Genomic DNA, 14,614 nt, shown 5'->3' with positions numbered 1-14,614 from the left:
TCAGTTCACTCTTCTGTTCTTCAGCCTCTAGTCCCTGCTGTTACCATTTACTTCATCTCTTCTTTCTTGACACTCAGTTTTCCATCTCTAGCTGTTGCATCTCACTATTCTTTCCACGGATCAAACTCCTTCCACAGCTTTATCTTTCTTTGCATACCGGTATCTTCCTCTGTCTTGTCCTGATTTTCATATACTTCTGGAGGTCTCCTTTTCATCTCAGCATCTGACAATCAAGCCACCTGCAACTCCAGATATACACCTGCTCTTTCCTTTCCATTCATCTCATCTGTCATCCTCAAAAACAGTTCTATATTCTACCCACATTTCTAGCTGCATTTCAGGCTTTCACACCTTTTTTTTTTTTTCATGAACAAAATAAGATGTCCCTTCATGCATATGTAAATGCTGTCAGAAACTCACTGAAGGATAACATACACCTTACAGATTCTGCATTCAGGCATAGTTTCTGCCACAATTTGGTCTTCTCCACTGGTTCTCAAGTTGCTATGGTCTTTTCTTCCTTATCAAGCCACCATCTGTATACCAGGGTCCTCTCCAAAATCCTTTTAGTAGACTCCTATCATCCCCTAGTTGCTTTGATTCTGACACCTTTTTACCTACATTAGCCCACCACTTCATTGAAGGTTAACCATGATCAAAGGCCATCATCAAAGACTTCCTCTTTGTGCTTTTTAAACTAAGCCATATGGCTTTGCAACACAGCTTATCTAGTCTTGTTTGAACTGGTCATGCACTTCCATGCACAACAATCACTTCCATGCACAGCAATCACTTCCATGCACAGTAAGAAATCTATGTGGATTTTCTGATAAACTTATGCCAAAGCTCGTGTTACAGTTACCCCATGCAGAGAGGCTGCCTGGTGTTTTGGAAGTCTGAACTAGTATTTCAGAACTCTGCTCTCATTTAGCTGTCCATACATGGCAGGCAATGGGTGTGCTTTGCTTTTGGCGTGTTGGTTTGTTTTCTCTTTTCAAAAGTAAAACATCAAAGCAGAGTTCAAGCAAAACTAATGGATGATGGCGATGACAATTTGAGAAACAAATGCTCACAGTCCAAAACCTACCTAGTACCAACTACTGGTATTGATAAATACATGAAAGAACTGAATGCAATATCATGCCCTTCTCAGCAAAGCCTGAGAGAGCTACTGATTCCAGACCTCCCCTGATGTGACCAATAATTTTCACTAAATACAGTTCACTGTTGTCTGGACATTACTGATTCTCCTTTTTTATTCTCAAAATAACATGAACCAAAATCTAAATCTGAACTAAATTCTCCAGACGTAGAAGGTAAATAAAAGCATTTTTTCTTTTACTTTAAAATGCCTATAAACACCTCAATCACAAGGTGAGGCTTTCAGAAAAAGCAACCTGCATTTATAATGACAAACAAAACTGCACTATATCATAGAAATTTATAGAAAGATTATATCTTAAAAAAAAAAAAAAAAGAAAGAAAGAAACTGAGAAACAGAAGTGGAAATATATCCTGCAGTGATCTTCAAGTGTTTCTTACATCTGAAATGAAGGTTTAAATCACTGAATCAGAAATCACTACTAAGATAACTGCAGACCCTATAGTCTTTTCTTAGTTTTGGTTGTACAATATTATTTTTCTGAAGACAAAAATTCCAGATGTCATACTTCATTTCTCCTGGAGTTCCATTTTACAATAGTGCATGTATTGTCTTGCTAATCTTCAACATTTCTATCATGAAAACCTAACATTCACTAAATATTAATGCACTGATGCAGCTTCCAGAACTCTAGTAATATGAACACTAATATATTGTACTGTTACAGCAAAAGCTTGGACTAAAGAATCAGAATAAAATGTTTATAAATGCCATATATTAGACTACCTGGTTTGTTATAAGGTAATAAACAGAAAAGCATGCATCTAGTCATTCGTGGTTGTTAAATAAGATTCTTTGTGACTTGCAAAAAAAAACTAGAACACAATGAAGAATTATCAGTGCATTCTCCACAGAAGTCATCTACATGTGTTTATTTAATAAACAGAAGATGGCTTTATTATACACATTTGATTTCCATATGCAATCGTCTCCTTATCTGTCACTTGTATCTAAGCAGGGTGCTTTATACAAATCTGGAAATGAAAAATTCAGAGCAGGACACAGGAAACTCATTTAATGTCGAGTGCAGTCAAAATCAAGATTTCTTTATTTGTAGTAACAACGCTGTTAAATCAGAAAATTACTCTCCTTTTCTGCATGTCCTTCTTCCTTTACAATTCAGTTGTTTGATCATAAATTGTCGAGTGCAATGACTTGTCTCCTCCACTTTCCACACTGGTCGAGACAGATTAAAAACTCCGGCATACCACCAACCAGTCTCAGCATACCATTAGCATATATATGAGATTTGAGACATTTTCTAATATTCTCCAGCAGAACTCATCTGTCAGCCAGGTGATGAATTATAAAAACTCTTAGCTTGTTTAGAAAAGAGGGGGAGAGTAGAGAGAGAGAGAGAGAGAGACAGAGAGACAGAGAGACAGAAGAGGAAAACATGATCCCACCTTTCTTTTCCATTTTACCCATCCACCTTTGCAGTTAGTCATACGAATAAACACTAGTCTCAAAAAAAAAAAAAAAAAAAAAAAGACATAATGTGAAAGACTTGAATACACAAGCTGCAGTACACAATTAAAAGCTGACGGATGGAAGTGGACAGAATTATGGAGTGGTCCTCAATTTACATAAATTTTTTAAATACATTTTTTTCTCACCTGCTATTAATAGAGATTCATAAGGTGCATTATGATACCTTGATAATTATCATGAAATGTTAACCACAAAGAATCTCTATAAATCACAGGAATAATGAAAAACAACAAATTCATGCAACTGACAAAGGTGTTTTGATGTGTTTTTCCTTGTAATCGTCTACAACTTCAACAAGTTTTCACACACATACAGAAAATTTCATAGATTAAAATATATATATATATATATCCATTAATTGCACTTCTTTAACCTGTGATTAGTCTTTTTTCCCTGACAAGAAAGTGGAAAGTGAGCAGTTATGCCTTCTGACTTAAATGAACAAAAATAAGTACATTATCAGTAGGAAATAACAAACACATGATGTCACAAAAAACAGTTATATTCTCATATATGTCAGCAGGTAATAAGAGATTACCAGTATATTTGAAAACTATCAAATTGTTTCATGAATGTTATAGCATAAAGGAAAGTTAGTATTTATCATAAAAACTTATGGTATCATCAGCTCTCTGTAACATTTTGAGCATTTGATACTAAGTATGTCCCATGGACTACTGGAATTTAAGATGAAAAATTTTTAAAAAGTACATATATGTTTTCCACAGGAAAAAAATCTCAAGAAACAAAGTTATTCATAAGCCTTATGAAAATTTGGCCAATAGCTGCAGATTAAAAAGGGAGAAAGTAGAATTTTTTATTTCATGCCAACATTTTTTAAAATGTAAATTTCTGAATACGCTGAAAATATTTGTACATATACACTGAAATTAAAATTGTGTCCAACTTTTGTTTTCAAATGAACTTTTTTGTTTAAAAATTAAGAAAAAAATGGAAAACAATTAAAAGAAACAAAAGAACTGAAAGTGCAATAAAGAAATTATTTTAGATGTGAGTGTACTAAGAATAGATACATAAACCATAATATGGTCAATGTACATAACAGTGCAAGTAAGACAAATGCCACTTAAAAACCTACTTAATTAAAAGTTTTGTTTACAAATATTCAAGTAAAACAATGGATACACTAACTTGCTTTTTATCTACAGGGACCTGTGAATTGCAAGGTCATTATCCATGAAGCTAGTAGCAACTATGGAATAAGTACATGATTATTTTGGGGGTTGGACTGTGGATAGAAAAATTGATGGATTTATTTTGGTAGACAATTTTATAGAAGGTTGAAATATAATAATATCAAGTCAGGAAGCTTCTGAAAACATAAGACAGCGGTTAGCTTTGCTACTGAAATACTTGCTTTCATTTTTGTGATAACCAGAGTAAATTCATATCTGTTTTGTTTTTCATTGAGCAGACGTACACAATGCCATTATTAACACCTGCACATAAAAAGATGAACCAATTTTAAAAATAGATGTCTAACTAGTCCTTTCTTTACCTGATAGTCATCATCTGGTTGCGAAATTGATAATTTTAAAAAAAAAAACAAACCACCTAGATCAGCTCAATACATTTTCCTCCCAAATACTTCAGTTTACCATCAAAGGAAAGTAAGAGGATGCTACCAGACACATTAATACCGTTCAATATTTTTCAACATAGAAGTACACCACTGTACACAAGTTACACCCAAATAACAGCACAATGAGAAGTGTAATGCACAAATGTACTATGTTGTCAGGTTTCACTGAAGTAATAGGAAAGTAACAGTGACATGGACATCCAGCTGTTGGCCTGTCAATTTACACAGAATACATTCTCTGAAAATACTATCACAAAAGATACGACATTGAGGTATGTCCTCCTGATCTTCATTTAGTTTTGGAGTTAAAACTAAGGCCCTTTTACATTCTGAGAAATCTCCTGAACCACTAGTGTTTTAGGACCAGAAGAGATAGCATTAAAATTAAAAACAGACGTTCTTGCAAGACTGCAAAGCCAGCATTGTAGGTTTAAGTGATCCGGCTAAGTTGCAAGCTGAAACTTTCAGAGATTTGCCAGCAAAACTTAGCAGTAAAAATCTGGTTAATATTAAAAGCAGAGATGTTTTTCAACGTAATCCTAAGTGGATTTGTTGTATCTCCTTTGCTTAAGCAGCTTCAGTAAAGAAGTAGAATGAGAAAAAAAGCAGTATGCCTTTACTGTCTTCACTAAAATGTTGTGGGGAAAAATGTATAAATCAAGTTCTAATTCACACTAGATTATAATTTGAAATGGAATATACACTATGGTGAAATCAAACTAGAAAACGGAACCTAAATTGGCTTAAATTAATTTTTTAAACTCTAGCTCATCAGCTCATCAAACCTTACATTTATTTTTCAAGGAAGTCTGCAACAAGCTGTGTATCAGGAGTTACAGCTGAGGAGTCTCTCCTATTAAGACATCAAATAAAAGTCGTTATAAGAAGGAAACTGCATTTTGCTTCAAAAGGAATAGTATATATTTAGTAGTTTATCCTTTAACAAACAAGTTTGACTCAGTCGAGAAAAAGGTAAATTCTTCAGTGATGTCTTGTAGTATTCCCAGCTCTATAATGCAAGCAGCTCAGTAAAAAAGAGAATTTTATTCCATGATATAATTTTAAGCAAGATTATTGGCTGAAGAATTCTTTCATCAATGAAAAATTCTGGGAGGAAAAATATCATAGAATCAATTTTATTGGCACATTAACAAATGACATGCCTTCTTAACTGGGATAAGTGCCAAGGGACAGATCCAGTTTTATGCAGGGTTTCAGTTCCTCTTAACAGCACCAGCAGATAAAGTGGCAAGCAGTTTATTTTGTGCTGCTTGAAGATTTCTCCTTATGTGGAATGACAGGATAAATGTCTGTCTTTAGGCATGCCATTATTGATCATTCTGGCATTAGTCTTACCAAGTTGAATTCATCTTATTATAGGTTTTGTACATGTTGAAATGGTTTTAAAATTTTGTGTATTTACCTGTTTAAAATAACTTGAACAGTCTCAATATAATAAAGATTAATGCCATAATCAAAGTATTTGTTAAGTGAGAATATTTACATTTCAAATGTGTGTATAGCAATGCAAAGACAGCAATGCCATACACTTCCATTTCAACCACAACCCTTTTATCCTATGAGACAATCACTCACAGACACCATGATGGTTTAACTGAGCTTCCCACAAAGCCCTGAATCCAAAAGGAGACATTTTAACTACTCACACAAAGCCCTCCAAAAAGTTTGGCTTCTGCATGGTTCTCTAGATATTTTTTCTGTTTAGGAAGTTTATTGATCCATCTTCTCTCTAAACTGTCACATCCCATCTGGAACAGCTTAAAGAAGGAAGGATGCATATTAAAGAGCAGTTGTCTTTATAAGAAATAAAGTGCCTCACACTCCTTCGGAGAAAAAAATTTTCCAAACATCCAACCTGAACCTCCCCTGGCATAATTTGAGGCCAGTCCTTCTCGTCCTGTCACTAGTTACACTGGAGAAGAGGCCAACACCCACCATGCCACAACCTCCTTTCAGGTAGTTGCAAAGCGCAGTAAGCTCTCCCCTGAGCCTCCTCTTCTCCAGACTGAACAATCCCAGCTCCCTCAGCTGCTCCCCATCAGACTTGTGCTCCAGACCCCTCACAGCTTTGTTGCCCTTCTGTGAACATGCTCCAGGGCCTCAGTGTCTTTCTTGTAAAGAGGGGTCCGAAACTGAGCACAGTACTTGAGGTGTGGCCTCACCAGTGCCAAATACAGGGGGATGATCATTCCTCCGCTCCTGCTGGCAACACTATTTCTGATACAGGCCAGGATGCCTTTGGCTTTCCTAGCCACCTGGGCACACTGCTTGCTCATGTTCAGCTGAGCATCAACCAACACCCCTAGGTCTGTTTCTTCCACAAATGCTGTGTTTCAGGCAGTTCAGAGCTAGATCAGGCTTCTCAGTAATGCCAAAAAAGATGGAATTTTGCCTGCCATAAGAGCACAGAAGGGTAGCGGAGCAGCTTAGCCAGGACTGAGAATTAGTGGGCTGTTCATGTTTCCTCTCTCATCTGCACTTATGAAAGACATAACTGCAGTGCCTGGGTATGGATCCCCTCCTGAAGCAGCGTCTCTCGCACTTGCTCTTACCCTCTCTGTAGGAGCAGTGACAGCAGCCAAACGAGCTACATCCATGTTGCTGTTCCAGAAAACTGTCTGCTTTATCTACTCCTAGAGATAACCCCATCAGCAGTGAAGGCATTTCAGTGTGACCTCCTGGTGATTTGGGCATATTCAGAAACTGCTTTGTTAACTATGTCCTTCTCCAGCCAAACTGTCAAGGAAGGTAGTAGCTGCCCCTACTTTCAAGTTCCCAGATGGTCTAAACTGCTCTTATTAATCAAGCCTGGGACACTCCTGGGACAATAAAACAAGACAAGATGCCTGGGAGCTGACATGCTCATAGAGTAGGCAGCAGATGAGACAGGATTTATAATTTCAGTTTGGGATCAACAGGCTTAAATTCATTCCCAGTATCTCATTTGGTGCCTAAGTCTGATTGTGTATGGACTGCATAGAATTCAGTTTAAACCTCCATAGTTGCAAAGTTCACATTAATCAGTGGACCAATAGTACTTTCTCATGTACAAGTCTAACATGTACACTTCATATAGTAGGAACAACATATCACAAGATACAGAGTACTATACATCCCTGTTTAAGCTTTTTCTGATAAATCTTTCTGACCACGCATCCTGCTCACCTAAAACGCATGTGCAATGGAGCATGACTGAGGTTAAGATCATACTGAAATGGAGGGTTAGCAACCGAAAGTATATATTATCTGCTTTGCAGGTTATAAACTTCCCTAACTTATATGCAGAGTAAGAGCGAAACTTTAAAAAAAAAAAAATCCTGTTCTTGTTTGTTCCCTGCATGCACAAGTCTGAAACTTTGTGAACCTACTTTAAATAGTCAAAAATTTTGATTACACTGATGCACTTATACATACTGTTTCACCCAGAACACTGCACATCATCCTTCACTGAAAGACAGTCTTGCCAGCAGGAGCAAGGAAGTGCTCCTCCCTCTGTACTCAGCACTGGTCAGGCTGCTCTTCAAGTACTGTGTTCAGTTTTAGGCCTCTCACTACAAGAAAGACATTGAGGCTCTGGAGTGTGTCCAGAGAAGAGAAATGAAGCTGCAAGGGGAGCACAAGTCTGATGGGGAGCAGCTGAGGGAGCTGGGATTGTTCAGTCTGGAGAAGAGGAGGCTCAGGGGAGAGCTTTCTCTGCTTTGCAACTACCTGAAAGGAGGTTGTGGCATTGTGGGTGATGGCCTCTTCTCCAGTGTAACTAGTGACAGGACTAGAAGGACTGGCCTCAAATTATGCCAGGGGAGGTTCAGGTTGGACATTAGGAAAATTTTTTTCTCCGAAAGAGCAGTGAAGCACTGGAGCGAGCTGCCCAGGGAGGTGGTGGAGTCACCACCTCTGGAGATGTTCAAGAAATGGTTAGATGATGTACTAAGGGACATGGTTTAGTGGAGAAATACTGGTGGTAGGTTGATGGTTGGACTAGATGATCCTGGAGGTTTTCTCCAACCTTGGTGATTTTATGATTCTGCAGTACAGGAATATCAAGATTTCTAAGCAAGCTGTCAGGTGACTAGATTCAATGCTTAGCTAGCCTTTAGCAAGTCAGGATTTTGCTACTGAAGCACGCTTTCCTATTATAGTAATTAAAAAAAATACAAAGCTAACAATTGATATCCAAATTGCTGGAGGGAGAGTGGTGTTCAATCAGATGTGTTGAAATAGAATCATAAAAAAAGCATCAAACATATTAAGATCTACAATAAAAAATAAAATTTTCAATAAAAAAATGCTTACAGTATGTTTAGTCTTTCAAATTTATATCAACTACTTCAAGTACTTTCAAAGTATACTAATAACTAGGCACGGAAGAGTAAAAACTATTAAAAACACTGCTGTCATTTCTGGCTAGACCTTGAAACAGTCTCCAGGTAGGACACAACGTTCAGATTTAGAAATAGTATGTCTGTTCTTCCAGTGGAACAGAGCTTGGGGGAATCAAGAAATTGCAGGAGAACAAAAACATCAGGCTGAAATCAGAAAATCAAGATCTGGCTCCAGGGAGGAAGGGAGAAACCAAGAGGAACTGAAAACAAGGCAAAAATTCTTGGAATTTGGCAGAGATGTGTACAGTTTAAGGTACACTGACACAGTACAACAGAGGAGCATCTTGAAGAAAAGCTGACTTCTGTACTCCTTGCTTTTGTTAGAGTTTCTTGAGAATCAGAACCACCAAATTCTGTCTCATTTCTTTTTTTTTTTTATTTAAATTCATGCGCCTAATGTATTTTGTTTTATTTTGAAGTTATAGGAAAAGAATGTTTCATTATAAACTGGAAACTTATGGATGATGACTAAAGACAAAAGTCCAAGAAGTCTACATTGCTCAACTCTAATTTAATGACACATCAGAAATTCTACTTTCAAAGGCCAGTTCTGGATTTCAGTTCTTAGATTCTTCCATTTGCTTTTCTTCCTGGCGTATTTTCCTATGAAGAAACATGACTGTAAAAGGGCTCAACTACGTAAGTTTAAATGATATATTTGGATGAGGTATGCATGGAATTCTCACACAGCATTTTTATGGTAACTTAAGGTGAAAAATCAATTTGTGGTTGAATACGACAGATACTCTAGAAAAAGATCTACTTCTGTCTGGCTAATAGAATTTGAGATACGCAAATTTTAGGTTAAAACTTGCCTTTAAAGTACAGAATGAATCTGAATTCTACCCAAATTGAGATGAAGGCCCAGTGAATTTGACAATAACTGAAACTGGTCTCCAGCGTTAGGTCCAAGAGAGCCTACATCTCCATTTTTGGATGACAGAGCTTCCTAAACACTGAAACAGTCATGCAAACACATATCCTTTTTCTAAGCCAATATATATCTTAGTTTGCAATGGGACTGAGAGATGGTCAAAGACATATGTAACTTTTTCTGTTCTGACATGCACAAAGATCTCTCCTAATACACTTAATCCAACCGGGTCCGGTGCTCAAAAGCATGTCACAGACATGGTAAAATACCATTCTTTTCCAGTAACAGACTTCTAGATATTCCCTCAACCTACAGTAGTTGAAATCCATAGCATTCACCTTCCTGAAAAAGACCCTTACCATAGAACAGTGTTAAGGCTAGGACTGGTCCATCTTTCATCCTACAAGAGGAGTCGGGACTACTGTCAGGAAGGATAAGATGGGCTGAATAACTCAATATGCAACTTCAGCTCAAGCACCCAAATTACAGAGGCATTAATAGTCCACATGATGTCTAGATTGGGCTATATGAAACAATGGCACCCTTCCCTCTTTGAGCTCTTACCCCTTCACCAGCTTGAGGAGATGGAGTTTAGATGATTAATTTACATTTTTTTTAGATACACTTGTCTAAGCCAGTAGTCTATATTTGTTTAGGTGGTGTGTGTCTAACACAGGTGGTCAGTTTCTGACCACTATTCCTAACTGCTGGAACAGCACATGCCAGCCTACTGTAACAGCACATGAATGCTGGCAAGCATGATGTAAATCCTATAAAATATGAATTAAAAAAAAAAGAAATATACCTTATGGTTTGGAAAGAGAGAATTAGAATTATTCAGCAATTACATTAGTTGTTAGTTCATTCCCAATATAGTAGTTTTTCACTTCATATGTATCAGATATCAGAAGAAGGTTACCACATACTTGGAGTAATAATGTCATCCTAAATGGCAGAAATCTCTTTTTTGGCAAAAGACAATGCAATGCAAACATCTCTTTAAAGACTGTTAAGTCTTTGAAAAATGTATGGACTATTCGCTCCCAGTAAATGACAAAAAAAAAAAAAAGAATAAATAAATTGCATTAGTAAAACAAATAGTGATAAAATCCATTATCCATTGAAGGAGTTTTATCTCTTTGGTCAGCATCTGAAGATAGCCACTAGACACAATCTGTTCACCATCCAGTATGTAAGTTATAATTAAATGAAGTTACTAAGATACTTATAAGCTTGAATTATATATGTAATTAATCATTAAAATCAATGAAATATAATGTTTCTGAGTGTACATTAGTGCTCTACTCTTTACATCTGCTTTCTAAGATATTACACCCAAAATATAAAGTCAGTTTAACTATATCTCATTGAATTGATATCTCAAGTATACTAGTTCTACTCTGGTAAAATTTAAGAGAATTGTGTAGGGCAACCAGATTGGTGATACTTACAAAGTCCTGTTCTATGTTGTCACAGACAGTCTCACAGGATCAAGGGTATGGCTCAAAGGAAGAATATGTTTCTTTGTGCTGTGCATCAATCAAATCAATAGGTATCAATTTATCTTTTTTCTATGATAATAAATTAAGTAAAAGCAAATTTCAGCTGGTAAGGGAAACAGCTGGAAGACTGGCACTAAACTACACATGGTTACAATCTGAGCCTCCCTCAAATGCAAAAGTTTCTTATAAAAAAGGTTCAGTGACTATGGAAATGTATCTGCATTCTACCCTCTCCTAGCCCATTAAGGTGAATGATAGACTTTAGATTACAGTGACTTGAAAAAAAAATTACTTTTTTAGTATATAAAAAAAAGACATTCAAAGAAAAGAAAAAAAAAACACCTATTCAGTAAAAACAGAAGGCAACAGCAGCTTTGGAATGAGTGCTTGCCAGTAGAAGGATTTCATGCTTTTGTTAATTAAAGGAACAAAGAAAAAACAGTGCAGTAGGCTGTATCCTACATAACAGCTTCTACTAATAAAAAGTAATAGACAATTTCCTGCATTCAATTCTTTTGAATACTATTATACAAGGTAATAGAGTTTTGGAAATGGAAGTCCTAGCAGCCTGTCAGAAAGAGCTTTCTTCCACTTTTTTTATTAAATGACTAAGTGCAGCAGTCTGTGTCCTATCTCTCCCTCTTGCATCTATTGGATTGTATTATTTTACATTTTGATTGAAATGATGTCACCAGCAGATAAAAGCCTGGCCCAGGCATTGTAATTGAATCAGCCTGAGTTGTTTATTCTAGTGATCTACAGCGATGCTTTCCTTGTCCTAACACAGAATACATAAAAGATCCCCTCTTGTTTAACATGCTACTGATTAGATCTATTTTTTTAAAAGAAGGAGGAATCAAATTGGGGGGTTGATAGAGTAAGAACTGGAGTTTGGGGGGGGAAATTGGAAAAAATAGATGAGAAGAGACACCATCTGCAAAACTTTCCATGTGTGACTGAAAGTTTAAATAAATAAATTTCACATGGCATCAGTAACAGATGCAAACGGATTTGATTGACAACATCTAAATGATAGTTAATGGGAACATGTATGTTTTTTGAAAGTTTTTTTCATGCTCACTTCCTAAATCTGAGGCTTATTCAAGCTTTCATTTAAAAATAAATCTTGAATCTTAAATTTGAAGAAGATATATTTCAAATCACTGTTTTACTGCCATTAAACATATAATGTGCTGGATAATTAAATTACTCTTATTTACCCTTCATTTTCATTTATAAAATTAGATTTAATAGAATAGAACTAAACAATATTCAGATTGCCTGCGTAAAGGATAACATGTAACTGGCATTACTGGGAATCATATTTTACAGAACATATAATGACAGAGGCAAAAAAATAATTTTAATAACCTTTCACATGGCACGTTCTGAAAAATATATATATATATGCTTCCTTTAGTAATTTTTTTTTTAAAGCATGTATTTTATTCAAAGTGCTATTTCTTCACTTACACATACACAGAGAAGCCTTACTGAAATAAAGAAAAATATTGCACCAGTTTATGTTACGCACATACCCAAATGCAAAACTTCTTCAACAGTATTTGGGGAGAGGGAGGTGTTTTTGTTTGATTTTTTTGTGTGTGTTTTTTAACTTCTGGGTCTTTCCTCAAAATAAAATACAATTATACAAGAATTATTAGTAGCGCCAGTACCAAGATGAAAATACGCCAAGCCCATCAGGAAATTTGCTGAAGTGCCTTTTTACTTGAAACCTGTACTTTGCTTTTTTTTGCCTTGAATCAAAAGCTGAGAGCTTATTTAGTTATTTGTCTGAGAAGGGAACACTGGTCTAGTTTGAGAAAATATTTCTTTAATGCAAAAATAAATTCTGTGAAAATAATTAAAAGAATTACTTAACAAATTGCTACAGTTGATATAATATTGTCGAGAAAACTGTTATTAAATATAATAATAAAAAAATTGTATTTTTAACCTAATTTTTTTAAATGTATGGAATACCTGTAATAAGACTATTTCCCATAAGTGAAAATTAATGTTAGCAAAAAAAATGTTTTAAAGTACAACTGAAATATGTCTACAATCTCTCAATATATACTTTATTGTTACTGTTATATCCTGATAATTTGCTGAAATGTATGAATAAAAATACATTTCCCTTACAATTTGCAGTCCATTTAATTCCTCAAATAGCTCAATTACAAAATTAACTCAGAATAATTGCTGATACCTAACAAATACACCTTTGAGACCTGCAGATTTCTGTACTTCATGCATTGTCTTGAAGGTATCATTATTCAAAATCATATGCAAAATGTACTTTTTAATATTTCTAATCCATGATGAACTCAGAGGTGGGAAGCTAGCAGATAAACTAAAAATATTTATAAATGTGTTTGTCCGAAGTGAATTTTGATAAATATACTTTGATTGGAGTTAACCCTTCAATGTGCAATATTCAAATTAGAATGAGTTGGGTAATGCGCATTTCTGTTATCTTAGTTTTCAGTACTGCTACTGCTACCCACTTTGAAAGTAATAATTTCAGGAAAAAAAATGAAGAGCAAATTAATTCAGATCTGTCATTAAGAATTATAAAGCAAACTCAATGCTTATCTGTAAACAATCATGTGTATTACAGTTGGCCACAGTTCTGTGGCCAAGTAAAGAGGGCCAGGTTTACCAAAGCACCAATCCATATTCAGTCCCCAGAGCTGCTTAAGTGTAATTTGCATCACAGAGGTTATGCATTTGGTCTCTGGGAAAGGGAAGAAAAAAAAAAGGAGGCAATGTTGATTTAGCCTCTCTTCAGTACTCTCCAGCAGCTGCCTGAGGGAATAGCACTCAAAGGAACATCCCAATATGCCATGCTTTTTCTCACCATCACATTAGTTTCTTGTTAAATTGGTAAGTATAGGCAAATTGATTTCAACAAAGGAAAACCATTGTGAACATGAACTCCAGTATCCAAGCCCCTCAAACATGAACGGAGATTTATTTATAATTCAGAGAAACAGGATGATTTTTTTCATAGCAATTTTCGTGATTTTGGAGTTTCCACTGTGAATTCCTGTGATTCTTGGATGTCTGCCATACATCCTAATACCTTCAGTGTGATTCCTGATTTTAATGGAAGTTGGTTCAGATGCTCCAATCAGCAAGGTGTGAATAAAAAGAAAGAAAAGCCCATATCTCCATTTGGTATTTCTACACAGCATCTCATGAGAGTATGCTCCTGTGAGATTTGCATCCATAAGCACATTTGACACACCAAATTTGGACTTTAGTGATCATGTCGAAAAACAAACTAAGCTTTCAGACTTATTAAAGTATGTAAAAAGAAATTTAAGTTAGCAAAATTTAATGCCAACAAGTAAAAACAATGACTGGAAAACAGGCTGATGGAAATGGGTAACAATGACCAAATAGCAGAGCAGTAAAATAAAGTATTTAAACATGAAAGGGATGACACATACATGTTTACTTGATTTAAATGACATTTTAGAAGATATTCAGATGCCAGTACTAATGATGTTTAAATTGGAAAAGGCACTTTAGGCCCTACAACTTGTCTTCCTCCGGTGTTTCAAGCATGTG

This window comes from Numida meleagris, chromosome 2, assembly GCF_002078875.1.
Source record: "Numida meleagris isolate 19003 breed g44 Domestic line chromosome 2, NumMel1.0, whole genome shotgun sequence".
NCBI classification, from domain to species: Eukaryota; Metazoa; Chordata; class Aves; order Galliformes; family Numididae; genus Numida; species Numida meleagris.
Note: the sequence above shows the minus strand (reverse complement) of the source record.